The following is a 26,990-nucleotide window of genomic DNA, read 5'->3' as shown; positions in this document are numbered from 1 at the left end:
CTGTGTCTGTGATGCTTTTGCCGGGAACAGATCAGGAATGCAGCCTTACAACCGTTAGTTACTAAGTAATCGAGCTAGAACTGCGTTAGATTTCCTTTTGTTTAATGGCTGGTGAAATAAGATGTGCTGAATGGAATGTATATTCCTGTTTTTGTGTCTTTTTGTAACTTAAGGTTTTGCCTAGAGGGATTCCCTATGTTTTGAATCTGATTACCCTGTAAGGCATTTACCATCCTGATTTTACAGAGGTGATTCTTTTACCTTTTCTTTCATTAAAATTCTTCTTTTAAGAACCTTACAAGGGCTGAAAATATCAGGTAGTATGGTCACAAAAGCAAGGCCCTTCTGAATTCAGGAGGAATTTTGGATGTGCACAGAACACAGACGGGACTGGTCCCTGCACGGTTACAGAACTGCGGTAAAGTGGAACAATTTTCAGCTTGTGTGATTGGAGGATATCTGGATCCATATCGTAAGACTGTCCTACATAAATGAGGAAAAGGGAGGTGCTTTTGTTAGTCTTTTGTTCCACTCTTTGTTTCTGTGGGGAATTTGCCAGGGCAATATTACTGTCTTCCCTTTCAACAATCAACACTAAAAGAAATGACAATGGCTGTTGAAAATAGCAATTCCAGTCCGAGTTAGCACGGGGGAGATGCCAGCATTTGTTGCTCAATTTTATCCTACTTTTTCCACAGCACGTTTCAGTAGATCAGCATATTTGATTGGGGAGAAATGAAGTAACAAGCAGCCCAAATTGAGCTTGAGAACTCCTGAGTTTTGAGAATGTTCAAATGTGGAAGGCAGGTGCTCGATTCCCTTTCTGAATATTGGATAAATCAAGAAAGGAAAAGCCAATTTCTGCTTCCCTGGCTCAGAATGGAAATCCTCCTATGGGCCTGGTACTGTATCTACAGCTGCCCAGGTCCTCGAGTAGAGCCTCCCCTCCCCTACTTTTCATTTTAACTTCTTGTGGGATCCACAGACCTCCCTTGCTAGGCTTCAGACAGAGAGGGGCACTGTCCATTCAGTCCACCCAGTTCCTCCTTTGGGGGCTGCCAGGCGAGGTCACACCAGCATCCCTCGTCCAGCCTGGGGAAATCTTTGAGGGTGACATCCGGACCAAAGCCTTCTACTCCTTGGGCACACTTGTTCCCCATTCACAGCGCCACCCCCTTCGAGCAGCCAGCTCCCCATTCACAGCAAGCTGCAGCGCATGGGGTCTCAGCTTCCCCACTCCCCCCACTCCCTTTCCTGTGGATAGTGGCCAAGGGAATGCTGGGAAGTGTAGTTCCTTCCCTGCTCCAGGGCTGGCTCTCTCGGCAGGGAGCTGGCCAAGGAACTACAGCTCCCAGGGCCCCGTGGGCTCTCGGCTCCCAGGCTGGATCCCTGCTGCTCCGAGGCTCCACTTCGGCAGCGCTGCGAGAGGGGAGGAAGCGAGTGTTATGGGCCCGTCTGAGCTTGGGCCTGGCACGGTGGAGCCATTGGTGCCACGGTGAATCCGGTCCTGTCCGGACTAGCGCCTTGCAAGCTCTAGCGTGGGCAGGAGATCTGCAGGCTGCACAGCCTTGGTAACAGCAGCCAGGTCTCTAGGTGTCTCTGTGGCGCAATGGGTCAGCGCGTTCGGCTGTTAACCGAGAGGATGGTGGTTCGAGCCCACCCAGGGACGCTGGTAACCTCCTGCTATTTCCTTGCTCCTCAAGATGTGCTGGGAGCCTCAAAGGCCCCTTTTTGCCACCTCAAACCCGACTCTCTTGGCCTCAGGGGGTTCAGCTGGTGGCCCGCAGAGTGCGCTGGGTGCGAGTCAGAAACCCATCTCCCAGCAGCCATGCCGGGGGCTCGGGCTTAATCCTCAAGGCCAAGTGCAAAACCTTCAGCCGGGCACGTTTCGCTCCCTTCCCGCTTCTGCCAAGCAGCAAGGGAGAAACGGACGAGACGTGCCAGCTCGAAGACGCCTCCCTCCCACTTCCCTGTAGGCTGCTGTGACGTTATTAATATGAACTGAGACCAAATAGATCATTGTTGCCACCACCGTTATATATTTGCAGTAAATATTGTACAAAGGTTGGCATGTGAGGTGTCCATGACAAGGTTATGATTTGCTGGTTATAATTATGCTAGCTGTAAGTGTGTACCATTTTTGTATTTGAAGTTATGAATATGGGTATGTACTTGTATCTCAAATGCATTTGATTCCAAGTTGCCTCATTGATGCATCTGGTCAGCTTCTTGAGAAAGGACTATTCTCAGTAAGTGCCCAGTCAAGAAAGACTTAACAGACAATGGACTTTGGGAGATGCCAATCCACATCTGAGCTTGCCTGGGAACATTCAAACTAACATAAAATCATAGAATATTAGGGCTGGAAGGGATCTCAGGAAGTCATGTAGACCAACCCCCTGCTCAAAGCAGGACCAATCCCCAACTAATTCATCCCAGCCAGGGCTTTGTCAAACCTGACCTTAAAATCCTCTAATGAAGGTGATTCCACCACCTTCCTAGGTAACCCATCCAGTGCTATTTCCCCGTTGATCCTGCACGATTGGTTTAGGTTTGATAGATCTGGATAATCCAGGGATCTGTGGTGCCCCTTTGGTACGGGGCTAATTAGGGCAAATACCAAAGGGTCGGGCTCTGCTTTTCGCCCCAGGAGGGGCTGAAGGGCAGGAGAATCTCCTCCCCACAACCTCCACTGCCTCTGGCTGCTGGAACAGCCTTCCCTGGTGGTGCAAGCCCCAGCTGCACCTCCCCCAGTGCCCAGCTCCCATCTTCCCCCAGTAGCTCCTACAAGGCAGCTGCCCCTCAGTTGTGTCATGCATCCAGCACTCGCAGAACAGGGCCCTGATCCCTGTGTGGGACCCGGTTGTGCTACTGCAATCCCCATAAGAAGGATACCCGCCTCACCCAGTTCCGGGCCACTTGGGGGCAGTGCAAAAGAAATCCAATCTACTGTCAAACCGTGGGGGAGAGGGCGAGGGTTTGGGGATGGCAGTGCTGGGTAATTGCAGGGTATCTGCCAGGTGGTATAAAGTGCTGCCTAGAGCTGCTATTTACCCTTTTCCATTGTAAAAACTGACTATTTCTTCCTACCCTTTGTTTCCTATCTGCTAACCAGTTACTGATCCATGAGAGGGCTGGAGCCATCTGGAGCAGCTCGTAACTGTGAGTGCCAACCTCAGGGCAGACTGTGAAGGAGCAGGTCACAATCCCCAAATTGCTTGGGTGTTCTATACTTAGATTTCACCAAGTATCAGATCATGGGTGATGTGCCTTTTATGACTTTTTAAACCAAATGTGCTATTTTTGGATAATTTAAGCATTATATGCAGAGGACTAGCTTGAATACAAATGTTAAATCTGTTCCTATCATTTTAATAACTGAGACTTCCTCTATCTGAGGTCTATCTGTTCAACTGATTTTTGGAACCGGGAGATGGAATAACAACTGGCTCCATCCACTGCACACATCACCCTGTTATTGCAATACTGAACCTCCAGGAACAGTGGACCTCTGTATGGGGAGAATATCATGGTTGAAGAGCAGCAAAGAAATGTAGTGTTGTCCATATCAACATTTGGTTTGTACGAAGAGTATGGTTTGAGTTATTTCTAACCCTTTGGTTAGTTATTAGTAACATCTTATTATTAGGCCTCTCCGTTGAAAGGCTGCTCTTGCAGATTTTCCTTTGTCATTGTTTGTAGTTCAGTTCAACAGCGGATTTCTAAGTCTATTCTGAGGAGGTTCTTCAACCGCTCTCCTTAGTACACGTTCCAGAACTGATTGTATGGTTTCTCTTCTTTCCCTCGTCTCCCCACAGAAGAGAAATTTCCCATCCCTTTCCCGTTGGGAAAACGACACAGTTTTAACTTAAGAAACAGTTTCGGTAAATCTTTCGCCCAGATGAGGGATAGTTCCTAGGAGCAGAAGAGGAGGAAGGTTGTGGCCCTTTGAGTCCGATTCCTAGCGTTTAAGGCCAGAAGGAACCAGCTGATCACCTCAGAGGAACTGAGGTGCACCCATGCCTGAGGCCCTCCAATGGCAAGGAACTGATTTGATTTTACTGACTGCATGTTTGAGAGAGTTCTGTGGGAAGGAGCAGAAAAGAGCATTGGGGCTGCAGTATAGCACTTGCATAGGCTTTCTTTGCTCTGTTTTGCTGTAAGAGTTAACAGGGAAAGATGGCTAGTAACAGGTCAGTGGGTGGGTTTGTGCAAATTAGGAGTGTACAGGGAACTGTCTTTGAACAGAATGGTGCATTTAGGGTTCTTGCTTTGAATTCTTCCACTGGCGTCATTTCGGGGAAGTGATCCTCACGTAGAGTTACCTACTTATGGTGTTTCCTGCGTGTCTGGGAGTTGGTCACGGTGAGGTAGAAAGCGGTGGGGCAGGGGTGTGCGTGCGTCACAGAGTGTCGGCTTTGCTTCTCGGCTCCTTGGAGCTCAGATCAAGTGGAGTATCTGTTTTTATCAGTTTAATCAATTTTTATGAACACTTGCAACACCTGCACTGAAGATGGATTCTCCAGCTGCTATTTTTGAAAAAATCGATCCTGCTTTGAAGGTGTATTCTGCCGCGGCTACCTTGGCAGGAAATCCTTTCTCTGCTCCTGAGACATCCCCAGCTGCACCGTGTACCAACCCCACCGCTGGTGCTGCTGCTCCACAGAAGGCTTCTCGGACAATGACTACAAAGAAGGTCCTCGGTGCCTCCAGGACATTACAGACCAGCAGCACGAAGGGGAAGATCGGTGGCTGCTCGAAGGACCCCCTCCGACATGCTGTTCCAGAAAGATCCTGCATCCTGAGGCCGGCCTGTCAGGACATCACAACCAGAAGGAACATCCCCCCTGCTCCCCAGCAGCACTAGCCGCCGAGGGTAAGTCCCCCCGCCTTACAGCAGCTGCCGACCGAGAGCCCTCCCGCTCTCCAGCAACACCAGCCACCAATGGAGAGCCCACCCCACTCTGCCACTGCAAGAGGCTCTCAGGCCACCATCTCCCACCCCCGCAGATGCCCAGGTCCCTGACACTGGTGGTGCTTTCTCTGCTCTGCACACCGTCAGAGAGGAATCTCCATAGACGGGACCAGCATCTCTCCAGAGACCACCCGGAGGGTCACCAGCGCCTCGCCAGATGCCTGCCCAGCCTCTGAAACCACCCAGAGAGACCCCAGGTCCCTGCCGGATGCCCGCCCAGCCGGACCTCTCGACCCCACCCGCCCACATCAGGATGAACCAGCCAGCGATGCCGCTGATGCTGCTGGAACCCCCCTGCTGCAAGGTAATGAGGACACCATCTACCTGCAGTACCCCCTCGCTGCGGACGTGCTCATCTGCCCCATCTGCTCTCCTCCCCGAAGCTTCCACCTCCTCGGTGGCGTCACCAGGCACCTGAAGAGATGCCACAGCAAGCTGGTCACCTTCAGCTGTGCCCTCTGCAGCCTGCCCTTCGAGATGCAGAAGCAATGCAAGATGCACCAAGCCGCCTGCAGGAAACGCCTCAAGGGAACAACACAGTCTCCTGCCCCGGCTCCCAGCCCTCCTGCTGCTTGCCGGCCCACCGCTCCTGAGCCTCAACAAAGAACAGTGATTGTGCAGGCTGCCACCAGGAAGCCTGCCCCCGTCGCCAGACCAGTGCAATGGGGTGCTGTGATCGAGAAGGTACCTGCTGCCGCGGGGAACACCACCCAGGTCCTCGCTAGCAGGAGGACTTGTTCCCCATTCACAGCGCCACCCCCTTCGAGCAGCCAGCTCCCCATTCACAGCAAGCTGCAGCGCATGGGGTCTCAGCTTCCCCACTCCCCCCACTCCCTTTCCTGTGGATAGTGGCCAAGGGAATGCTGGGAAATGTAGTTCCTTCCCTTCTCCAGGGCTGGCTCTCTCGGCAGGGAGCTGGCCAAGGAACTACAGCTCCCAGGGCCCCGTGGGCTCTCGGCTCCCAGGCTGGATCCCTGCTGCTCCGAGGCTCCACTTCGGCAGCGCTGCGAGAGGGGAGGAAGCGAGTGTTATGGGCCCGTCTGAGCTTGGGCCTGGCACGGTGGAGCCATTGGTGCCACGGTGAATCCGGTCCTGTCCGGACTAGCGCCTTGCAAGCTCTAGCGTGGGCAGGAGATCTGCAGGCTGCACAGCCTTGGTAACAGCAGCCAGGTCTCTAGGTGTCTCTGTGGCGCAATGGGTCAGCGCGTTCGGCTGTTAACCGAGAGGATGGTGGTTCGAGCCCACCCAGGGACGCTGGTAACCTCCTGCTATTTCCTTGCTCCTCAAGATGTGCTGGGAGCCTCAAAGGCCCCTTTTTGCCACCTCAAACCAGACTCTCTTGGCCTCAGGGGGTTCAACTGGTGGCCCGCAGAGTGCGCTGGGTGCGAGTCAGAAACCCATCTCCCAGCAGCCATGCCGGGGGCTCGGGCTTAATCCTCAAGGCCAAGAGCAAAACCTTCAGCCGGGCACGTTTCGCTCCCTTCCCGCTTCTGCCAAGCAGCAAGGGAGAAACGGACGAGACGCGCCAGCTCGAAGACGCCTCCCTCGCACTTCCCGGTTGGCTGCACACAGCCCTTGGCGTGTCTCATGGCTCACCAGGGAAGCGCGGCCATGCTGCCCCAGCCTGAGTCCCGGCCGCAGCCTGGCGCTTTCCCCAGGTCAGCTCCAAAAGTTCTTCTAGAGACGCGCTCGGTTCCCTCATGCCTCGCTGGGAACTAAAGGGAACCTCACCTCCCCCACCAGTGCTGCCATTAGCTCCAGGCTGATTTTTCTGGGGAGGGGACGTGGAATTGACTCGTTTGCTGCTGAGAAGTGAGTCAGGCCAGTTCTTTGGAAGGCAGATGCAGAGCAGTTACACTGGAGGGGCACAGACCTGCAGTGGGGGCACAGTATAAATTAATAATGGGAAGATCATTTGTTAAATTAGTCATCACTGACAAATTTTCTCTCTGTTTCTATTTCAAGTAATGGTGTTATTTGGAGGAATCAGTACCTATTTTTACTGTAGTAATTAAACCATTAACTTTATTTAATCAAGCCAAAAATTTAGTGTCACTTATTTTTTCTCTGTCCTAGCAGGAATGAATTCAATTCTGTGACTTTCTCAAAAGTGCAGAGAGATTAACTGTGGGGAATTCAGTCTCCGTGTTTGTGAGCTGATGTTTTCCTCTCACAGTTCAGTGAATGCACTGCAATACTCAGAGGGATCTAAGGGCTGGTGTACGCTGGTCACTTAACTGGCAGAGCTACGTGTCTCAGGGTGTGAAAAATCCACACCCCCAAACCAATAGAGTTAAGCTGACCTGAGCCCTGGTTAGATAGAGCTAAATAGAAGGAAAAATTGTTCCGTCAATGTAACTATTACAGGGATGGGAAAACCCCTCCAGTCGGTGTAGTGACTGTCTACCCAAGGTGCTAGAGAAGTGTCACAGCAACATTTTAAGTGTAGACAGCCAAAGAGACCAGATCTGGCTCCAGTTCACACTGTGGATGCTCAGACACTAAGACTACAGTAATAATAACAGCCCAGTGCTTCCGTAGTTGGCAGGATTTGAACCTGCGCGGGGCGACCCCAATGGATTTCTAGTCCATCGCCTTAACCACTCGGCCACAACTACTGGATGTACAGTTGCTCCACTGCACTATGATTCAGTTCTCCCAGAATTGTCACTTCAAATTGTTTGCTCAGACCAGCTTCCCCAGCACACTCAAGGCTGTGCATTAGTGTAAGTGTGTCCATGGCTGAACAGCAAGAATTCCTGCCCATTCCCCTTCCGGCTGGAGCTCGATGAGAGTGTGTTTGTGTTAACGACATTGCTGTAGATCATTGTTCATTCCCCACGTTGACAAGCAGACAGTCCCTTTCCTATTCAAATCTCCAGCACATCATTCCAATAGCAGGGGTCGGGTTTTCTCTGGGGCATGGAAACTTTTCAGGGGGTTGGTGCGTGAACTCAGCCTTGCATTCCATCCTTGATGTTTCATGGACTAACAAGAGCAGCATAAAGAAAGAGCCGAGCCAATGTCTCCCCGACAGGGACGCAGGTGACCACTTCCCTCTCTCTGACCATTGCCATTGCAGGAGAGAAGGGTTCACTGGTATTGAGTGCCCTGGCTCAGACAAGAGACACAGGGAGGTTTTGCTGTTCATGGATCTGTGCAAAGGAAATTGTGTCTCTGTGTGAAATGGAGGTGGGAAATGAAACATCCACATGGTGGCCCAATGCCCTACGGACTGTAGGTGAAGGGCTCGGGCTGAGAAATTATTTAACAGGGGTTTGTTTCAATTTATTACTCTGAGGAAAAACTATGGCTAAAAGGGAGCCATTGCTGTTAATACTGGTACCTGTGTAGGACACCCCGATGGGTGTCAAGTCCATGGCCTTAACTAGGGATAGTTGATTCTTTTTATCAAGGTCCAAATTTCTTGGAGAAGGGACAGTCAAGGTCTAGACTCCAGAGAAAACAATACACTGAGGTAATAAGAAATATATAAAAAGATTTTGCAGTCACTGTGGGCATAGCTATGATGTGTCGTGTTTCACTCTTTATATCTGGCCCTACTGCCAGCTCTGGCGGGATAAGGAACACTTCAGGCTGTCACTGAACTGAAGGTGGGAGATCATTTTTTGACCGGGAGAGGGACCTCGTCTTAAAGGTGTTTGTCTGGCTGGCAGCCCTGATTCCCAGGTCTCTCCTGAGGGAAGAAAGTTTCTGTGCAAAATACCAAAACTTTTAAGGGAGAGGAGGGAAAGGTGATGGCCACACGATGGGGCTAGCTTGAACCCACAACATGGTGCTTTCACGTGGGACATTGACTGATTTCCACTCCCTTGGATTTGGAGAGATGTTTACTTTTGGACGTTGTGAACTACAAGGCCGAAGCAATTATATCCGGGGTCTCAAACTCCCAGCCTCCGGGCCATTTGCGGCTCGCGAGCCTCCCAATGTGGGCCGCAGGGCTCCAGCAGTTTTGGGGCCAGTTCTCTCCCTCGTCCCCACCTGCTGCCCCAAGATGCTCCCCCCTGCCAGTTCAGGGGCCCTGAAAGCACAGCGGAGCTGAGCAGTGTCTTCCTGCTCGCTCCAGTGGCTGCCGGCCCCTCCCTGCGTGTGCTGCCCCTGCCCCAAACACCCATGAGGCCAATGGTACGCTGTGGGGGTGGTGCCTGGGGGCAGCAGGGCGCGGAGGTCCCCCCCACCTTGGAGCCCCAGGTAAACACTGGACCTCCGACCCCCTCCCAGAGCCTGCATCCCCGCCCCACATAAACCCCTCCCACCACCAAACTCCCTCCCAGAGCCTGCACCCCCATCCCCTTCTCCTGCACCCCCTACCCCTGCCCCAGTCCAGAGCCTCCACCCAGGACCCAAACTCCATCCCAGAGCCTGCACCACAGACCCCCTCCCCCTCCCAAACTCCCTCCCAGAGCCCAGCCTCTCACCCCTTCTGCACCCAAACTCCCTCCCAGAGCCTGCACCCCAATCCCCTTCCCCAGACCTCTTCTCCCACACAAACTCCCTCCCAGAGCTTAGGCAGGTGGAGGGCAGAGTTCTTGGAGGGTGGAGTTTTGGGGAGCAGGTTCTGGGCGGCATGAGTGACATAATTGGCCCACTGGGAGAATTTGAGGATTGACACTGGCCCTAAGGTAAAGTGAATTTGAGACCCTGCTTTAAGGGATTGGAGCAATGCTGGGGAGATGGAAGGGCACAGAGCTGGGGAGCAGTGTGTGCTCCAAGGAAAGTTGTTGTTGTGCTCTGGTGACACAGAGCGGGTGTGGTGATTTTGTTAGCTGTGGTGTTTGTGTAGAGATAAAATTCACTTACAAAACTGTTCTTGCTCAAGGAGTCCTTTGTTGAGAGTGTAGCTCACTGGTTGAATATTTGCTAGCAGGGCAATGGGTTCCTAGTTCAAATCCAAGCGCTTCCCTTTAAAAACTTTTTCAAATGAAAATCAATTTCCAGACCCATCTCCAGTGTGTTCAGGAGTTTTCTAAATGGGGATGCTTGAAATGAACGTAAACACTCAGCATTTGCCTGGCAAATGTAGAAAACCCAGCAGAGCTGTCCAGCAGCTGAAATCCGCTCCAGTCCTCGCGTCTCCAAGAGGGACACTCTGTATTTGGGGCATGTGCGACACCTCTGGGATGATGACAGGTGAAAAATGCTGGATTCCAATGAAAGCTGAGACCACAGGAGGGGAAGGTGAATGGCAGCACCACACAGGGTCATAACACTCAGACCTGGGGCTTCACTGTCACTACCCCTGTGTTTGCCCTCATTTATATCCTAAGAAACACACCCTTCCCCCTCCCACACACTCTGTCACACCCACCTTTTCCCCTGGAACCCACCCCAACCCTGCCCTACCCCTCTCCCACACACATGCCATGGGACACAGCCTCTCCGTGACTGACCCAGGTCGGGACTTGCCTCTGCATCGCCCCAACAGGGGACCAATGAGACTACAGATACAAAAGACTTCCCTTCCCTTCTTCAGAGTCTCGTTAACCTCACCCAGGAGAAGTTCCAGCACCGGGTGGCTCAAAGCACCAACCTTCCCCTCAGCAGCGGAAGTGGGGAAACAGCTCAATCACATGGGAAGGAGGCTCCCCACCTCTGTTGCTACCCTCCTGCAGCATTTAATATGGATTTGTTTTAGCTAATGCAACCCCCTCATCCATACATACATCCATGGAACAAGGAGACAAGCCCCTAACTAGGGGTTCCACTGGTGCAATGGGTTAGCACATAGCACTTATAGAGCAGTCCTGTCTGGAATAGTGCTGAGGTTGTGAATTCAAACCTCACCTGGAGCGCTGGTTTTCTTTAAGTAAATGGCTTCTGCCAATCATTTTGCCCTGTGGAAAATACAATCCCAGCTCAGAAGACACCGAGGTCCCTCCCTTTACCCAGTTCAGGGTGGATTTCACACATCTACAAGGCTCTGCTCTTCATCAGCCGCCTGTGTTGGGAGGGTTCAAGCCGAGCCCAGAGCTCTGCCCATCCTGTGATTCTTCACCCCCTGACTCCTGCTCAATCTTTGCTCCCCAAACCACCTTTGGGAACACCCTCTTGGCTATGAGACTCAAACACTGCCTGTGTGTGTGGTTTTTGTTTATACCTGTATGGGCCTGTGCAGTGTGTGATTTTCTCTTTCTCTCTGTGTGTTTGTCTCTCTGTTTGTATCTTCATGTGTAAATTCACTGTAACTTTTCAAAAGAAGAAGGGTTTCTTCAGGTATGTTGGCAACAAGAAGAAAGCCAAGGAAAGTGTGGGCCCCTTCCTGAATGAGGGAGGCAACCTAGTGACAGAGGATGTGGAAAAAGCTAATGTACTCAATGCTTTTTTTGCCTCTGTTTTCACTAACAAGGTCAGCTCCCAGACTGCTGCGCTGGGCATCACAAAATGGGGAAGAGATGGCCAGCCCTCTGTGGAGATAGAGGTGGTTAGGGACTATTTAGAAAAGCTGGACGTGCACAAGTCCATGGGGCCGGACGAGTTGCATCCGAGAGTGCTGAAGGAATTGGCAGCTGTGATTGCAGAGCCATTGGCCATTATCTTTGAAAACTCGTGGCGAACGGGGGAAGTCCCAGATGACTTGAAAAAGGCTAATGTAGTGCCAATCTTTAAAAAAGGGAAGAAGGAGGATCCAGGGAACTACAGGCCAGTCAGCCTCACCTCAGTCCCTGGAAAAATCATGGAGCAGGTCCTCAAAGAATCAATCCTGAAGCACTTGCATGAGAGGAAAGTGATCAGGAACAGCCAGCATGGATTCACCAAGGGAAGGTCATGCCTGACTAATCTAATCGCCTTCTATGATGAGATTACTGGTTCTGTGGATGAAGGGAAAGCAGTGGATGTATTGTTTCTTGACTTTAGCAAAGCTTTTGACACGGTCTCCCACAGTATTCTTGTCAGCAAGTTAAGGAAGTATGGGCTGGATGAATGCACTATAAGGTGGGTAGAAAGCTGGCTAGATTGTCGGGCTCAACGGGTAGTGATCAATGGCTCCATGTCTAGTTGGCAGCCGGTATCAAATGGAGTGCCCCAAGGGTCAGTCCTGGGGCCGGTTTTGTTCAATATCTTCATAAATGATCTGGAGGATGGTGTGGATTGCACTCTCAGCAAATTTGTGGATGATACTAAACTGGGAGGAGTGGTAGATACGCTGGAGGGGAGGGATAGGATACAGAAGGACCTAGACAAATTGGAGGATTGGGCCAAAAGAAATCTGATGAGGTTCAATAAGGATAAGTGCAGGGTCCTGCACTTAGGACGGAAGAACCCAATGCACAGCTACAGACTAGGGACCGAATGGCTAGGCAGCAGTTCTGCGGAAAAGGACCTAGGGGTGACAGTGGACGAGAAGCTGGATATGAGTCAGCAGTGTGCCCTTGTTGCCAAGAAGGCCAATGGCATTTTGGGATGTATAAGTAGAGGCATAGCGAGCAGATCGAGGGACGTGATCGTTCCCCTCTATTTGGAATTGCTGAGGCCTCATCTGGAGTACTGTGTCCAGTTTTGGGCCCCACACTACAAGAAGGATGTGGATAAATTGGAGAGAGTCCAGCGAAGGGCAACAAAAACGAATAGTGGTCTAGAACACATGACTTATGAGGAGAGGCTGAGGGAGCTGGGATTGTTTAGCCTGCAGAAGAGAAGAATGAGGGGGGATTTGATAGCTGCTTTCAACTACCTGAAAGGGGGTTCCAAAGAGGATGGCTCTAGACTGTTCTCAATGGTAGCAGATGACAGAACGAGGAGTAATGGTCTCAAGTTGCAGTGGGGGAGGTTTAGATTGGATATTAGGAAAAACTTTTTCACTAAGAGGGTGGTGAAACGCTGGAATGCGTTACCTAGGGAGGTGGTAGAATCTCCTTCCTTAGAGGTTTTTAAGGTCAGGCTTGACAAAGCCCTGGTTGGGATGATTTAACTGGGAATTGGTCCTGCTTCGAGCAGGGGGTTGGACTAGATGACCTTCTGGGGTCCCTTCCAACCCTGATATTCTATGATTCTATGAAAATATCCACAGCTTTGCCAATTTTCACCAGGAATTTTTCTCCATCAACCAATTCTCACTTGTTCCCTGCCACTTGGTGACCATTTCCCCAGGGCACTGTCACTCTCAGGGTCCTGATTTCCCATTGACCCTTCCCCCTTCTATTGGGACTGGGAACTAGCCAACCAAAAAACCCCACAAAGTTTTAATGAAGGGCCAACAGTCCCCTTACACAAGCCAGCCCCGAGAGGGTCACTGATGGCCAGAGAAGGCAACAGAAACTGGTCCCATGGTGTAATGGTCAGCACTCAGGACTCTGAATCCTGCAATCTGAGTTCAAATCTCAGTGGGACCTCGTGGTAAATCCCTGGAGCTCAAAGTACTCCTGTCTCTGACTGTACAAGAGCAAGTTTGTACTTGCTGCCACATTTTTCCTCTTTCCCACATGGCACCTGAAGAAAGGAGTGCCAGGGCCATGCTGTAGGCATATTTTATATATTTGTAATTCTGTTTATAATATTTGTAATTCCCCTATTTGAAATAATTGTAATTCTGCAATATTGATTTGCAGCTCTCCTTAGCTGCTGACAGTGTCTGTGTTAAAGCTTGCAAACCATCAATTGACTCTAAGTACCTTGTAAGCCATTAATTAACTCTAAGCGATGCTTTGTAATTGACATGGACACCTTACAACACAAACCGCTCAATTGACACTACTCTCTCTGAAAAAAGAAAAGGAGGACCTGTGGCACCTTAAAGACTAACAAATTTATTTGAGCATAAGCTTTCATGAGCTACAGCTCACTTCATCCGATTCAGTGAGCTGTAGCTCACGAAAGCTTATGTTCAAATAAATTGGTTAGTCTCTAAGGTGCCACAAGTCCTCCTGATCTTTTTGCGGATACAAACTAACACGGCTGCTACTCTGGATACTCTCTCTGAGTTGACACTTTCGCTTGCTTGTAATTGAGATTGACGCTTGTCAAGGTTCCTTCCCCACTCTGAATGCTAGGGTACAGATGTGGGGACCTGCATGAAAACCTCCTAAGCTTACTTTTACCAGCTTAGGTTAAAACTTCCCCAAGGTATAAACTATTTTGCCTTTTGCCCTTGGACTTTCGCTGCCACCACCAAACGTCTAACACCGGTTATTGGGAAAGAGTTCGTTTGGAAACGTCTTTCTCCCCAAAATCCTCCCAAATCTTAACTGCCCTTTCCTGGGGAAGGTTTGATAAAAATCCTCACCAATTTGCATAGGTGACCACAGGCTCAAACCCTTGAATCTTAAGAACAATGAAAAAGCATTCAGTTTCTTAAAAGAAGAATTTTAATAGAAGAAAAAGTAAAAAAGGATCACCTCTGTAAAATCAGGATGGTAAATTCCTTACAGGGTAATTAGATTCAAAACCCTCTTGGCAAAACCTTAAGTTACAAAAAACACAAAACCAGGAATATCCATTCCATTCAGCACAACTTATTTTCTCAGCCATTTAGAGAAATCGGAATCTAACGCATATCTAGCTAGATTACTTACTAAGTTCTAAGACTCCATTCCTGTTCTGTCCCTGGCAAAAGCATCACACAGACAGACCCAGACCCTTTGTTTCCCCCGCCCCTCCAGCTTTGAAAGTATCTTGTCTCCTCATTGGTCATTCTGGTCAGGTGCCAGCGAGGTTATCCTAGCTTCTTAACCCTTTACAAGTGAAAGGGTTTTTCCTCTGGCCAGGAGGGATTTTAAAGGTGTTTACCCTTCCCTTTATATTTATGACCCTGCTGAATTGGAATTAATTTGCAAACTGGATACAGCTAACTTAGGCTTGAATAAAGACTGGGAGTGGATGTGTCATTATACAAAGTAAAACTATTTCTCCTTGTTTATTTCCCCTCCTACTGTTCTTGTAAAGTGCTGGAAATGGCCCACCTTGATTATCACCACAAAAGGTACCCCCCCCCGCTCTCCTGCTGGTAATAGCTCACCTTTCCTGATCACTCTCCTTACAGTGTGTATGGTATCACCCATTGTTTCATGTTCTCTGTGTACATAAATCTCCCTACTATTGTTTCCATTGCATGCATCCGATGAAGTGAGCTGTAGCTCACAAAAGCTTATGTTCTAATAAATTTGTTAGTCCCTAAGGTGCCACAAGTCCTCCTTTTCTTTTCAAGCCTGGGCACTGTGATTATTTACCAGTTTCTGTGGCATTGAAGCACTAGTGTGCTCGCAGCTGCGATGGCCGAGTGGTGAAGGCATTGGAGTCAAAATCCAAAAGGGTTCCCCTGTGCAGGTTTGAATCTTGCTCACAGCGAGGCCTGTCTTTTAGCCAGTCTCTAACCCGGGCAATACTCTCTACAACCCCTGAGACCCTCTCAATTCTGTCCCCACTCCAAGAAAATCCGGTTCTGCTCCTTTCATAGAGATCCCTGGGACACCACCTTACACTGTGTCCCTGAGGCGTCAGACAAACTCTCAGCACCTGAAGCCTCTGCCACTCACCTAACGCCCCCTGCCCCATAGATCAGCCATAACCCTGGTTCTGTTCCTCTCTCTAGAGTGTGAAGGGAGCCGTCAGTGCAGCCAGAGGCGCCGACTCCATGGGTGCTATGGGGCTGCAGCACCAACGGAAACAAAACAAGAGCTGCTCAGCGCCCACTGGCAGCCAGCTCCCCACAGCACCTCCCACCTGTGAGCAGCCTGGCCCACAAGCTCCTCCTCTTCAGCACCTCCCACCTGCCAGTGATCCAGTGTGCAGGAGGAAGAAATAGGACAGGGTGGGGGTTTGGGGCAGAGGTCAAGCAAGCCCCAGGAAGTCTCAAAGTCAGCACCTCTGAGTACAGAAGACTTCCCGGAGCCTGAGCTACCAGGATCCCTGCCACAGAGCAGGGTGCACAAGTCTCAGCCTCCCTTTCCCACACATGGCTCTGGACACCACCAGGAATGATTTGGCTCCTAGCACACAAGAGCTGAGTGCCTGGACAGGGCCTTGAACTCCCATTAAGAGCCTGATGCTCTATGGACTGAGCTGGCCAGGCTTCCTGAGAGCCTCTCCCCGGCCTCTTTTTCTCCACGCCCACTGCCGATTCCGCCTCCTCTTCCTCCCTCCTGCACCTCAGGGTCAATAAATTTGCACCTAGACAGCCGGCCCACCTGCTGCACCCCAATCCCCCATGCCTAAGCCTCCCTGCCAAAGTCCTGCACCTGGCTCCATACAATTAAGTCTCACGTCTCGCTGGGAATTTGACTTCTCGTGCCCAGAGCCTCTGCCCCCCTCAGTAGCTGACCTGAGAAACACAGTGTCCACCTTTCCAAAGAAGTGTTTGGAGAGGCTTCTCTCCTGTGACCACGTGGCCTAATGGATAAGGCACATGGCTTCAGATGAGGTGATTGAGGGTTAAGTCCCTTCATGGTTGGACTTGTGCAGTTTTCCCTTAATTCTGAAAGTCTTGCTTTCTTCAGGTCTGGATCCTCTTCTTGGCTGCTCAGGCCAATGCTCTGGCTTCAGCTAGACCCCCGGGAAGGAGTTGGGTTTGGGCGTCACAAAGGCTAGGGCGTGAGCCCCAGGTGCGTCCAGTCTAGCCTTTGCCATTCCTGACTTGCCAAAGTAAACGGGCAGATGCCCGGGCTAGCGTGTAGAGCAGTTTCCCTCCTCCAAATGGCCGGCTGTCCCTGTGCCTGAGGGGGCTAAACAGCGCCTAGGGGGCTGGGTGTTTCTCTGCTTCTCACCAGCGGAGGAAAGCCTCTTGGGGTAAAATCTCCTGTCCCACTGCAACAGTGAGCACCTGGAGTGGGAACGGTCAGAGGCCCCACTGGCGGGGCTGGCCCTGCTTTCCTACCATCTTCTGATGCTGGCCACAGAGCAACAGCAGCTGCCTCACATGCTGGTCTCTGGGTGGCCTTCAGTGGGTGTTTGGCACAGCAGGGAGCAGGCTGGCGGCCAGCGGTCATATGCCCGTCTGCTGGCCATGCATAGGAATGGTCCTCCCCTCCTCTTGCCCTGCCCTCAGTTGCTCTATGGCTTATAAACCTTCCCTTGGAGCTGTCAGCACCAGGCACCTCTGCTCTAGATGCCCAGAGGAGGAGAGGTGTGCTGGGCTCCATCCTGGGACTCTTACTCCCTCCTTTCTGGCCCTGGCACTCCTTTCTTCAAGCGCCATGTGGGAAAGTTGAAAAGCGTGACAGCAAGCACAAGGGCCAAATTTGTGGGCATCAGGTGAAGCAGCGAGAATCCCAACCACCAGGTCAAACCACAGGACTGCAGGCATCAGTAGCCAGTTCTAGGGCCCCTACCAATTGCAGCCATCCCACCCAAAGACCTGGCTCCAGTGGCCACGAGTCACCCAGTAGGAGGTAAACAACTTGCTCTTGCACAGTCAGAGACAGGAGTACTTTGAGCTCCAGGGATTTACCACGAGGTCCCACTGAGATTTGAACTCAGATTGCAGGATTCAGAGTCCTGAGTGCTGACCATTACACCATGGGACCAGCCTCTGCTGCTTTCTATGTCCATCAGTGACCCTCACAGGGCTGGCTTGTGTAAGGGGACTGTTGGCCCTTTACTAAAACTTTGTGGGGTTTTTTGGTTGGCTAGTTCCCAGTCCCAATAGAAGGGGGAAGGGTCAATGGGAAATCAGGACCCTGAGAGTGACAGTGCCCTGAGGCAATGGTCACCAAGTGGTAGGGAACAAGTGAGAATTGGTTGGTGGAGAAAAATTCCTGGTGAAAATTGGCAAAGCTGTGGATATTTTGAAAAGTTACAGTGAATTTACACATGAAGATACAAACAGAGAGACAAACACACAGAGAGAAAGAGAAAATCCCACACTGCACAGACCCACACAGACATAAACAAAAACCACACACACACACACACACACACAGAGCCATACACACATAAGGGAAAGCCACTCAAAACATACAAAGAACAAATCCACACCAAAAAAAACAAAACACAAAAACCACACACGAAAAGAATATTAAGCAAAAACCAATATGCATGCAAAAATCATACACACACGCACACAAAACTGGGCAAGGCATCCACAAAAACCACCCAGGACCCACATGCACATCAACACGACAGACACAAAACATACCAACATACAGAAGTCAGACAGGGTTTGAGTCTCACAGCCAGGAGGGTGTGCACACAAGTGATTTGGGGAGCAAAGATCGAAGGGGAGTCAGGGGGTGAAGAATCACAGGATGGGCAGCGCTCTGGGTTCTGCTTGACCCCTCCTGACACAGGCGGCTGGTGGAGAGCGAAGCCTTGTAGATGTGTGAATCTGCCCTGCACTCGGTGAAGGAAGGGACCTTGGTGTCTGCAGGGCTGGAATTGTATTTTCCGCAGAGGAAAATGATTGGCAGAAGCCATCTGCTTACAGAAAACCAGAGCTTCAGCTGGGGTTTGAACTCACAACTGCAGCATTGCTTTATAAGTCCTGTGCACTAACCCATTGAACCACTGGAGCCCACATGCAGGGGCTTGTCTCTTTAGTCCTTGGATGGATGGGTTGGCGGGGGTTGCATTACTCAAACAAATCCATAGGAAAGGCTGCAGGACGGCAGCAACATAGGTGGGGAGCCTCCTTCTATCTGATCGAGCTGGTTCCCACCTTCTGCTGCTGAGGGGAAGGTTGGTGCTCTGAGCCCACCTGATGCTGGAACTTCTCCTGGGTGAGGTTAACGAGACCCTGAAAAAGCAAATTGAAGGCTTTTCTATTCTGGCCGATCTCTATCTGTCTCCTGTGGCCCTTCAGGCTCTCTGCTCCCCTGTTGGGCGGATGCAAAGGTAAGTCCTGACCTGGGTGAGTCACGGAGAGGCTGTGTCCCATGGCATGTGTGTGGGAGAGGGGTAGGGCAGGGTTGGGGTGGGCTCCAGGGGAAAAGGTTGGGTATAACAGTGTGTGGGGGAGGGGGAAGGGTGTGTTTCTTAGGATATAAATGAGGGCAAACACAGGGGTAGTGACAGTGAAGCCCCGGGTCTGAGTGTTATGACCCTGTGCGGTTCTGCCATTCACCTTCCCCTCCTGTGGTCTCAGCTTTCATTGAATCCAGCATTTTTTCACCTGTCATTGTCCCAGAGGCGTCGCACATGCCCCAAATACAGAGTGTCCCTCTTGGAGACGCGAGGACTGGAGCAGATTTCAGCTGCTGGATAGCTCTGCTGGGTTTTCTACATTCGCCAGGCAAATGCTGAGTGTTTACATTCATTTCAAGCATCCCCATTCAGCGGACTCCTGAAAACACTGGAGATGGGTCTGGAAATCAATTTTCATTCGAAAATGTTTTTAAAGGGTAGCACTTGGATTTGAACTAGGAACCCATTGCCCTGCAGGCAACTATTCAACCAGTGAGCTACACTCTCAGCAAAGACTGCCCTGTATAGCCCAGAGCAGGAACAGTATTGAGCCCGGGGGTTAGTAAACTTTATCTGTGTACAAACACCACGGCTTACAAAATCCCCACACCAGCCCCGTGTCACCAGAGCACAACAACAACTTTCCTTGGAGCACACACTGCTCCCCAGCTCTGTGCCCTTCCATCTCCCCAGCATTTCTCCAATCCCTTAAAGCAGGGTCTCAAACTCAATGTACCTTAGGGCCAGTGTCAATCATCAAAGTCTCCCAGTTGGCCAATAATGTCACTCGTGCCGCCCAGAACCCACTCCCCAAAACCCCACCCCCAAAAAAATCTGCCCCCTAGCTGCCTAAGGCTCTGGTATAGAGTTTTGGTGGGAGCACAGGTCTGGGGAAGGGGATTGGGGTGCAGGCTCTGGAAGGGAGTTTGGGAGGGGGAGGGGGTCTGTGGTGCAGGCTCTGGGAGGGAGTTTGGGAGGGGGAGGGGGTCTGTGGTGCAGGCTCTGGGATGGAGTTTGGGTCCTGGGTGGAGGCTCTGGACTGGGGCAGGGGGAGGGGGTGCAGGAGAAGGGGATGGAGGTGCTGCTCGAGATCCTATCGCCAGAAGAGCCAGCGCCGCTCCTCAGACCGCCCTGCGAACTCCAGCAGCCAGGGGAGCCAGAGCCACCCCTCAGACCGCCCTGCAAACTCCAACCGCCGGAGGAGCAATTGCCTAGCCTCAGACCGCCCTGCAAGCTCTAGAAGTTACTGGAGGAACCAGCCCCGCAGCCACAGGAAAGCACCGGGCCCTCATCACCAGACGGTCCAGCACGGCCCCCGAGTCCATTCTGAGGGACGCTGCCTACGGCAGATCTCACACTCCAGGAGCAACCGCCCAGACAGCAGCCACTCCTAGAAGGACCAGCGGTGTCCCAGCAACCCCCGAGCTGGACCGCATCTCTCTGACCACGAGCAACGCCAGCATCCCATCAGAGATCCTGCCCCAGGACCCAACCGAAGGGAATCCTGACTCACGAGATAGACGGCAGGCTGACCATGCAGGCTTTCAGCCTGCACCAGACGTGGTCGAGGAACATGAGGGCCAGCAGCCGATGGTGAGGGCTGCCATGGACCGAGGAGCTACAAGCGACAGCTTCCTTTGACGACTTCGACCTCCTCGTAGACAGGCTCACCCAAGAACTGTCTGCGGAAACCACTCCCAGGAGAAGGTCCAACCAGGAGAACGCCCTGCCTGCCCGCAGAACGCCTGCTCCAAACCAGAACACCACCACCAGGGGAGCCAGAAGTAGAGACGCCAGCCGCCGCTACGATCCAGCAGTGGCTTCAAGGATCCAAAAGCTGTACCGGGCAAACCGCTCCAAAGCCGTGAGGGAGATTCTCAATGGGCCCTCGCCCTACTGCACAATCCCATCTGAACATCTCTACAGCTACTTCAAGGATGTATTCGACCGCACAGCCCAGAATGACGCTCAGCGCCCAGAGTGCCTCCACCCCCTGCCCCGTGTCGATGAAGCAGGTGTCCTGGAAACTGACTTTATGCCCAGGGAAGTGATGGCCAGACTCTCAAAAACAAAAAACACAGCTCCTGGGGAAGACGGCATCCGCTACAGCCTCCTGAAAAAGTGAGATCCCGGCTGCCTGGTCCTTCCCATGCTCTTCAACCAGTGCAAGCAATTCTGCTGGACTCCCAGCTCCTGCAAGAAGGCCATGACGGTTCTGGTGTGAAAGAAGGGTGAGCGGGATGACCCCAGCAACTGGAGGTTCATCTCCCTCTGCTCCACGATGTACAAGCTCTATGCCAGCTGCCTGGTGTCGAGGATCACGGAGTGGTCGGTAAGCGTGGGAGCCATCAGCTGCACCCAGAAAAGCTTCATGTCCTGCGAGGGCTGCTATGAACACAACTTTGTCCTCGAAACCATTATCGAAACGGCCAGAAGGGTGCGGAGGCAGTGCATGGTAGCATGGCTCGACCTGGCTAATGACTTTGGGTCCATGCCCCACCACCACATCTTTGCCATGCTCCAGGAGTTTGGGATGCCAGAGATCTTCCTCCATGTGATCCGAGAGGTGTACGAGGGATGCAGCACCACCATTCGCTCGGTCGAAGGGGAGACCGCCGAGATCCTGATCCAGAGCGGAGTTAAGCAGGGCTGTCCCCTCAGCCCCATCATCTTTAACCTCACCATGGAGCAGTTGCTGTGAGTGATCTCCAGTGGTGCAGATGGCTTCAACCTCCACGGTGAGAGGGTGAGCATCCTGGCTTACGCAGATGACCTGTTCCTGACCGCGGATGACCCAGAGAATCTCCAATGTATGCTAGATGCCACCAGTCGAGCTGCTGACTGGATGGGGCTCTGCTTCAATGCAAAGAAATGCGCATCCCTCCACATCGACGGCAGCAAAAGAGACTCGGTGCAGAAGACAGGGTTCCAGATCCAGGGCGAGCCCATCATCCCCCTGTCAGAGGGGCAGGTGTACCGGCACCTCGGCACGCCGACAGGTTTCTGTGTCCGGTAGACACCCAAGGACAGCATCCAGGAGATCTTGCAGGACACCACCAGTATCTATGCCTTGAATATCGACGCCTCCCTGCTAGTACCGTGGCAGAATATAAACGCCTTGAACACCTTCCTGATCCCCTGCATCTTGTTCGTCCTAAGGGGATCCGCCATAGCGAAGGTACCCCTCAACAAGGCAGACAAGATCGTCTGGCAGCTGGTGAAGAAGCAGCTGTTCCTTCCCCAGAGAGGCAGCAACGAGCTGGTCTACATCGCCACCGGGCATGGCAGTGCCAATGTCCCCCGCATGGGCGACCTGTGTGACATCGCGGTGATCACCCGCGCCTTCCGCCTGCTGATGTGTCCCAATGCCATGGTAAGGAACATCGCAGCAAATGACCTCCAACAAAGATTTAACAAAGAAGCGGATCGGCAGAGCCCCCTCCAACCAAGACATTGCCAGCTTCCTGAGCAGTTCCCTGAGTGGCAAATTCGGATGGGATGGGCGCAACATCGTTTCACTGTGGTCCTGCGCTCACAATGCCACGCATCACCTGGGGAAGCTCATCGGCTGCCGCTGGGAGTGGTCCGAGAAGCGCCAGGAGCTGGGAGTCCTGGTGCTGCAGATCAGGTCTGAGGACAACACCATCTTCACCCCGAACACCAGGGGCATGCTGGAGAGGACCCTGAAGGCAGCCATCCACTCGTTGTACATAGAAGCCCTGAAGCATAATCCAGACCAGGGTAAAGCCTTCGAACTGACCAGCAAGTAGGACACCAGCAACCACTTCCTCGCCAGGGGCGGCTTCACCCATTTCGCCAACTGACGATTCATCCACTGCGGCCAGCTCAACTGCGTCCCGCTCAACGGAGCTGTCCGCCACAGAAACCGAGACAACGTTGCAGGAAGTGCGGCTACTCCAACGAGACCCTGCTCCGCATCCCGTGCAGCTGCAAGCCCCACTCCAGAGCCTGGCAGCTGCGCCACAATGCCATCCAGGACCTCCAAGTGAAAGCCATTGCACCACGCCTGGGGGAGGTCGCCGGGAACTGTGCCTTCCCCAGCACTGACAGCCAGTTGCGACCCGACGTGGTAGTCACCGACGAGACCCAGAAAAAGATCATCCTCGTCGACATCACGGTCTCCTTTGAGAACAGGACCCTGGCCTTCCGCAAACCCCGAGCTCGTAAGCTGGAAATTTACACCCCCCGGCTGACACCCTGAGAGCAAAGGACTACGAGGTGCAGATGGACGCCCTGATCGTCGGAGTCCTGGGCGCTTGGGACCCCTGCAAAGACCGTGTGCAGCAGACCTGTGGGATCGGTCGATGCTACGCACGGCTCATGTGGCACCTCATGGTCTCGGACACCATCCGATGGTCCAGGGACATCTACATCGAACACATCACTGGCCACCGACAGTACCAGGAGGTGTGAGCCGGTACGACATCGTGCATCCATGATGGGAAAGGGCCTGAGAGACTTTTTCCATTGGACCATATGAACTGGAACCATAAACTCACTGAACATTAAATCCCACCAAATGAGGGTAAATCCATCCCCATGATCGTATCCCTCATTATACTCCACTCCTGAACATAGCCATTATATGGACAACATACCCCCATATCTCAATGTCTGTACTTTGACCGGTTACACTTTTACCCCCAATCAGGGAGATTGCAGATTATGTATTCCTTACGCCACCGAATTTCGCACCCCTTGATAATCTGTACCTTATTCCCTGATAACCAGAAACTTCTATGCTTAAACTCTGTACTGTTTCCTTTTTATTTTAACATCATCTTAATAAAATTATTAAATCTGTTCTTATCAGTTTAATAGCTGATATGTCCTTTATTTGAGGACTGTCTATTAAATTGATTTTTGAAACAGGGGGACGGACTAGGAGCTTGCTTTGTCCACCCCACTCATTGACCCGGTATTGCAGTGTCTCTAGTAATGGTGCAGCTCCTTTTGGGGAGAATCTTCTGGTTAGAAAAGCAGAAAGAGTTTTACTGTGACAAGGCTTTTTTAGAGCAGATTTCTTCAAGGGGCTGGAAAAAAATCAGAACCCTCTAGTGCTTTACTTTCTTTATGACAAACTATTGTTACAATTTCTTGGGAGTGTTTAGCGAATCGAGGTTCTTTGTTTTGCTAGAGGATTGTTTAAGAAGCTGGGATCCTTCTTTCTGCTGTGAGTCTTTTCAACAGTGTGAGGGACAAATGCTTTCCAGACTGAGGGTCTTTTGGGGAGATGGTTGGTTGGGGATTTTTTTTTTTGAGGTGTGTGGCGGTGGGCGGTTTGGCTTACACTCTGTACTCCTATCTCTTCTGCTCTCCCTCTGGGCTTTCTCAGCACCTGGCCCCACAGCAGTTCCTGGCAGCCAGAGACTGCGCTTTCTAGGCCTCTGGATGTGGAGCCTCTCTCTTGATTCCTAAGGAAAGGAACCTTTCAGGAAATGGCCATGGCTTCTTGGAATCTTGCGTGGGTCTGGACACCACCAGGAATCATTTGGCTCCTGGCACACAAGGAATTTAAAAGCTGAGTTCCCAGACAGGGGCTGAAACCTTTGACCCTCAGATTAAGAGCCTGATGCTCTACCAACGGAGCTAGCCAGGCTTGCTAAGAGCAACTTCCCCTTTTACCACAAGAGCGAGCAGGCAGGCAAAAGAGAGGCAAAAAAAGTCCCAGGAACCCCTCCTCTTTTTCTCCACAGCCACTGCCTTTAAGCAGGATTCCTCCTCCTCCTCTCTCCTGTTCCTCAGAGCAACTAAATCTCCACACCTAGACAGCCAGCCTGTCCGATGCACCCAAATTCCCCATGCCTAAGCCTCCCTGCCCAGGTCCTGCACCTGGCTCCATAGAATTAAGTCTCACATCTCACTGGGAACTCTACTTCTTGTGCCCAGAGAGTCTCCCCTCAGTAGCTGACCCAAGAAACACAGTGTCCGCCTTTTCTAAAGATGTGCTTATAGCAGCTTTTTGCCTATGACCTTGTGTGATGAAGCGGGACTGTTCTTAATGTTTCCTCTGAATATTGTGGGGGTGCCTCAGTTTCCCCTATGCAGTTCTTAAGTATCTAGGTGGTGGGATAAGGGTGTATGATCATTGCAGAGCCCGAGAGGGCAGGTGTGTGCAGGGGTCTGGACACAGAGAATGGCCGACACCCTGTTTCCTGGCAACTGATGGCCGGGGCCCTTCGCCCTGCAAGGTGAGAGCTAAAGGGTTGGAGAACAAAGGAATCAGGTGACCTCCTGGCCTGGGAAAGGGACAAAGCCCAGAGGAGGAGGGGCTGGAGAGAGTCAGTTTGGGGCTGGCTGGGGACATGGAGTGAAGTGCAGATGTGGTTATCTGGCTCACTGTCCCCCAAAATGGACCGAGCTGAGGGGTCCTGTTCTCTGTACCTACAAGCTCTGTTTTAAACCATGTTCCTGTCATCTAATAAACCTCTGTTTTACTGGCTGGCTGAGAGTCACTTCTGACGGCAGAGTTGGGGTGCAGGACCCTCTGGCTTCCCCAGGACCCCGCCTGGGCGGACTCACTGTGGGAAGCACATGGAGGGGCAGAGGATGCTGAATGCTCCGAGGGCAGACCCAGGAAGGTGGAGGTTCTGTGAGCTGTGTGCCCTGGAGACAGGCTGCTCCCAGAAAGGAGACTTCTCTGGAGTCCTGACTGGCTTCATAGGAAGCAGTTCCAGAGCATCACCTGGGGACTCCGTGACAACTGGTGGTAGCAGTGGGATGTACTGCACCCCGTGGATGATGCTTCCTGCATTAAGTGACTGGGGAGCAGTAATATGAAGGGGGATTGACGAGGACCACACATGCTGAAGGCTCAGAGAGGAGTGGTTTCGGGAGGCGGTTAACCCCTGGGAGTGTGTGACCAGCGAGAAGGACTGTGCAGTAATGGGGTCCCCCTGGGGACTGTGGTGAGCAGTCTCAGGGGAAGAGGAGCCTGCAGCTTGGTCCTGGGAGAGAGAATGACTTTTGCAGTAACAGGGTTTCCCTGGGGATTGCAGCAAGCGGTCCTAGGGACGGAGGAGTCTGCAGCTCGACCCTGGCAAAGAGGAGGTGACCTCGAGAATGGCTGGCACATGAGGGTTTCTCCCTGGAAACCGTGGGGAGATGAGAGCACACAGGCCTGTGAGTCCACAACAACTTGGGAAGAGCGGAGTGATGGCCTATCACCATCTCCTTAAGAAGGACATTGTAACCCTTTGCAAAAAGAGAGGGTTGCGCATTGGAAAGTTCACCAAAGCAGAGTTAATCATGCAGATGGAGGAGGATGACCGCTCTAAGGAACAGATTCCTGACCCCAAATGGGGTTATAGCAGGATCTGGGCGCAGCTGGAGTGGGAGCCAGGCATCGCCAAGACTCCTGTCCCCGACCAGACAGGGGTCTTCACGATCGGGTTCCCTATCCGGGGATCGGAGCTGGACAGGATTGGAGCTGAAGCAGCAGCAGCATGAACTGGCGGTGGGGGAGCGGAGAGGCCTAGGGGACCTCCCCGGGGTAAGTGGGGATAAACTCTGGGGGGCCAGTTCTGCGGGGAACCTCGAGGCTAAATTGCTGCCCCTGGTTAAGGAGGGGGGGGGGATGTGGATGCCCACCTCACTGCCTTTGAGCAGGCTGGCAATTTGAACCAGGGGGACCCTTCGGAAAAGCCTCGGTGTCTAGATCCCTTGCTGGGTCCCAAGGCCATAGACTCCATCAGCCCGATGGGTGGGGAGGTGGACAGCTCCCATTCCTGGTCCCAACCTGTATGTCTGTGTGGAGTTTCCTGGGGCCAGGCCCCTCGGACCTCCAGTGGGAGCGGAAGGGGATGGTCAATGAGGAGACATTCCTGGGGTGGCGAGATCCTGGGACAGAGAGAACTGTTGTCAGGCCCTGGGTGGTGCAGCCTCAGATGCTGAGGGGCTGGGCGAGGGTCGCAAGGATGAAGCCCCTCGCCCTGCCTATGGCCCAGATCCCTGTGCAGACCCAGGAGGGGTAGGGCTGGCTGGTCGTTGGGGTTCTCCAGGATATCAGCTGTGAGACCCTGTTGTGGGGCGACTGTGTCTCTTTGGGACAGGATCCAGGCCCTGCTCCTGTAGCGGCCAAGGGTTTGAATTTGAATCCAGGGAACCAATCGGCGGAGAGGGAAATGGTCAGTGAAAATGCAGA

The 26,990-nt window shown here is 52.2% G+C and overlaps 8 non-coding genes and 1 pseudogene across 8 annotated transcripts; 7 read left to right on the top strand and 2 right to left on the bottom strand.

The window, feature by feature from the left end:
* Positions 1 to 1,595: 1,595 nt before the first annotated feature.
* Positions 1,596 to 1,669, top strand: TRNAN-GUU (transfer RNA asparagine (anticodon GUU)). The gene has a single exon. It is a non-coding gene; the product is annotated as a tRNA-Asn (tRNA).
* Positions 1,670 to 3,307: 1,638 nt separating this feature from the next.
* On the top strand, positions 3,308 to 3,514 carry LOC140901779 (U2 spliceosomal RNA; annotated as a pseudogene).
* Positions 3,515 to 4,417: 903 nt separating this feature from the next.
* Positions 4,418 to 4,599, top strand: LOC140901781 (U2 spliceosomal RNA). Its single transcript, XR_012155972.1, has one exon. It is a non-coding gene; the product is annotated as a U2 spliceosomal RNA (small nuclear RNA).
* Positions 4,600 to 6,155: 1,556 nt separating this feature from the next.
* Positions 6,156 to 6,229, top strand: TRNAN-GUU (transfer RNA asparagine (anticodon GUU)). The gene has a single exon. It is a non-coding gene; the product is annotated as a tRNA-Asn (tRNA).
* A 1,282-nt stretch (positions 6,230 to 7,511) lies between these two features.
* On the bottom strand, positions 7,512 to 7,593 carry TRNAS-AGA (transfer RNA serine (anticodon AGA)). Its single transcript has one exon. It is a non-coding gene; the product is annotated as a tRNA-Ser (tRNA).
* Positions 7,594 to 13,254: 5,661 nt separating this feature from the next.
* Positions 13,255 to 13,326, top strand: TRNAQ-CUG (transfer RNA glutamine (anticodon CUG)). Its single transcript has one exon. It is a non-coding gene; the product is annotated as a tRNA-Gln (tRNA).
* A 1,869-nt stretch (positions 13,327 to 15,195) lies between these two features.
* On the top strand, positions 15,196 to 15,277 carry TRNAL-CAA (transfer RNA leucine (anticodon CAA)). The gene has a single exon. It is a non-coding gene; the product is annotated as a tRNA-Leu (tRNA).
* A 2,102-nt stretch (positions 15,278 to 17,379) lies between these two features.
* Positions 17,380 to 17,451, bottom strand: TRNAQ-CUG (transfer RNA glutamine (anticodon CUG)). The gene has a single exon. It is a non-coding gene; the product is annotated as a tRNA-Gln (tRNA).
* Positions 17,452 to 23,605: 6,154 nt separating this feature from the next.
* LOC140901786 (U2 spliceosomal RNA) lies at positions 23,606 to 23,799 on the top strand. Its single transcript, XR_012155978.1, has one exon. It is a non-coding gene; the product is annotated as a U2 spliceosomal RNA (small nuclear RNA).
* Positions 23,800 to 26,990: the final 3,191 nt, after the last annotated feature.

Source organism: Lepidochelys kempii, chromosome 22 (genome assembly GCF_965140265.1).
Source record: "Lepidochelys kempii isolate rLepKem1 chromosome 22, rLepKem1.hap2, whole genome shotgun sequence".
Taxonomy (NCBI): Eukaryota; Metazoa; Chordata; order Testudines; family Cheloniidae; genus Lepidochelys; species Lepidochelys kempii.
This window is presented reverse-complemented; position numbering and strand designations above follow the sequence as displayed.